The sequence below is a fragment of the Pteropus vampyrus genome, unplaced genomic scaffold (genome assembly GCF_000151845.1).
Source record: "Pteropus vampyrus isolate Shadow unplaced genomic scaffold, Pvam_2.0 Scaffold1, whole genome shotgun sequence".
Lineage (NCBI taxonomy): Eukaryota > Metazoa > Chordata > Mammalia > Chiroptera > Pteropodidae > Pteropus > Pteropus vampyrus.
The window spans coordinates 10,652,439-10,655,260 of NW_011888782.1; the positions used below are offsets into that span (position 1 = coordinate 10,652,439).

A 2,822-nucleotide genomic window follows, 5' to 3' on the forward strand; every position below is an offset into this window, starting at 1 on the left:
GATCCATGAAGCTGAAGGGGCTACACAGATAGGAATGGCTGCACGTCAACACCCATGTGTGGATGGATGACTGAAGACCAAGTGGACCTCTCTCCCTGCATCTGAGCACTGTGACAGATCCCTAGGATCCTAAGAGATGCCTATAGACAGTGAGGATCCTCAGTAAGACTGAATTTAAAGTACTTTGTAAGTTTCTATTGCTGCTGAAACAAATTACCACACATTTAGTAACTAAAACCTACACATAATAAATTTATTATCTTACAATTCTGGAAGTCAGAAGTTTAAAATGAGTCTGCAGGGCTGTGTTCCTTTGGAGGCTCTAGAGGAGAAGCTGTTTCCTTGACATTTCCAGCTTCTAGTGACCACCTACATTCCTTGGCTCAAAGTTCTTTTCTCTATCATCAGAGCTATGTAGCATCTTCTCTCTCTGCTTTCCTCTTCGCAGTGCCTTCTGTCTTACAAAGACACTTGTGATTACATCAGACCTACCTGGATAATCCAGGCTTACCTCCCCATCCCAAGGTCCTTAATTTAATCACATTTACAAAGTCCCTTTTTGCCATATAAAGCAACACGTCGACAAATTCTAGGGATTAGGACTGAGAAATCTTTGCATGGCTGTTGTTCAGTTTACCACACCTACCATCCAGTGAGTTAAATGTTCAACATAGAAATTAAGCTTAGTTTTAGCAAAATAAAACTATTTTGTAAATGTGTAGACTGAAACTCATACCCTCTACATTAAAGTTCAAACTAATCAAAGGAAGAAAATAAAATAATCATTGTTAAAACCTCTGTCAATGTTAGTAGCAAAAAGAGAGTTTGTATTTAGCAGAGGATTTCCCTCTCTCATGATTATTGTTAAAGGATCTGAACAGGAGATGCAGAATGTATTTTTTCAAGCATTTCTTAAAAATACAATTATCTTTCAGTTCATTTATGATGCTATCTAATACACCTTTGACCCTCATTCATAGCCATATAGAATAAAAATGCACAAATATTAAGGAAAAATCAGTAATGCCCTTGGTCCTAAAAGGTTGGAGAGTTTATCAAGTCCATTACACTTAGAAATTTCTCTTAGTTTAGGCTGCTGTCACAAAGTAGCATAGACTGGTGGTTTATAAACAATAGAAATTTATTTCTTATAGTTCTAGAGGCTGGAAGTCCAAGATCAGGATGAGAGCATGGTTGGGTTCTTGATGAGGCCCTCTTCCAGATTTGTGGATGGCAATCTCTTCGCTGTATCCTCATCTGGCAGGAAGAGGGCAAGAGAGCTCTCTGGGTCCTTTTTAGAAGGGCACTAATTCTATTCACAAAGCCTCTACTCTCATATCCTAAGTACCTCTCAAATGCCTCACCTCCTAATACTAATATATTGATGGTTAAGATTTAACACATAAATTTTAGGGGAACAGAAATATTTCATCCATTGCAAAATGCATCTGCAATTAGAAACATTGTTATTGTAAATGAATGGTATGGCAGCACAGTGCAGACCTGGCCAGTGACTGTTTCCTACCACCCAAACTGTTCATATTGTATTTGAGTATCTGCTTTCCATTGACCTTTAGGGCAGTGCTTCAGAGTGCATATGAATCACCTGAGAATCTAGCTAAAAATTCAGCTTCCAGTTCAGCAGGTTTGGGGAGGAACTGAGAACCTGCATTTCTAACGAGCCCCAAGGTGATGTTAGTTTTGCTTCTCTGTGAACTAAGACTTTTGGGGATGCTGAACTCATTTCCAGCTAAAAGAGGTGGATCCTGAGTTTTCAAGCAAACATCCCCTTACTAGTATTTGGGTTAGAAATGGGAATGTGACCCAACTGCAGCCATTTTATGATGCTAAGGTAATCCTGCTCATAAGTAAGCAACAACTCACCTTGCTGAGTCTGGTTGAGAGTCCTAGAGCTTCTGTGTCCATCCTGGGACCATAAGGTGAGCCAGCCTGGGTACAAAGCGGCTCTGTTGAGGAGAGTGTAGTGGAGTTGAAGTTCTCAGTGGAGTAAATGTTAGCCATAGCAATCATGTATGATAAAAATGCACACATTTCTGTGAAGAAGATTTACATTCTGGTGACAAATTTATTGCCAACTTCAGAATCCTGTGGCAACTGGAAAGCATTTATGTAATTTTATGCTGTAAGATTTCTTTTGATTCATGTTTAAAAATATACTGCACATGTAAAATCTACTTGAAAATGCCCAGACTAGAGAAAAAAATTTCTAAAAGTGACTCATACCACCAAAATGTAAAACTTTGATTGCCATAAGGTACAAGGAGAAGTTATGGTTCATTCCTATTTAAGAGAGTGAAATCCCAGTGGGTGAAGGGTAGATCGAACTGATAATTTAAGGGATTGTGCTCGGTGGGTTGGAAGTGAGGGTAATGGATTTCCTTGTTCATCATCATATAACAAGGTATCATTCCATTCTACTAACATCAGTTCTTGTGGTTTTAAAATAATGTTATTTGTCAAATAGCAGTCATTTCTGGGGGTACATTCAGAGGATACTGGTAGGAAATCAGCTTTGAAAAAAAAAATGGCCACTTGTCTCTGAACTTGAACTGCCCAATTGGCTCACCCCTATCTCTTGGCCTCCCTGTTGTCTACTCTCTCTCAGTCCTTCCACTGGCAGATTTTGCTCAATGTTTCTTAATTCCAGCTCCACGCTGAAATCTCCTGGAAGATATGAAAATACTGATGCCTAGGGCCTATCCCCAGAGATTCTGGTTAAAGTTTCAGTAGGACCCATGCACGAATCTTTGTTTTTTATAATGCTTAATTTTGATATAATTTCAGACTTATGGAAATATCGC

At 39.0% G+C, this 2,822-nt stretch overlaps 1 long non-coding RNA gene across 1 annotated transcript; it reads right to left on the bottom strand.

Moving 5' to 3' along the window:
* Positions 1–1,123: 1,123 nt before the first annotated feature.
* LOC111737554 lies at positions 1,124–2,177 on the bottom strand. The gene is made up of 2 exons (XR_002779547.1): positions 1,885–2,177; positions 1,124–1,257 (listed from the first exon to the last, which is right to left on the bottom strand). It is a non-coding gene; the product is annotated as an uncharacterized LOC111737554 (long non-coding RNA).
* Positions 2,178–2,822: the final 645 nt, after the last annotated feature.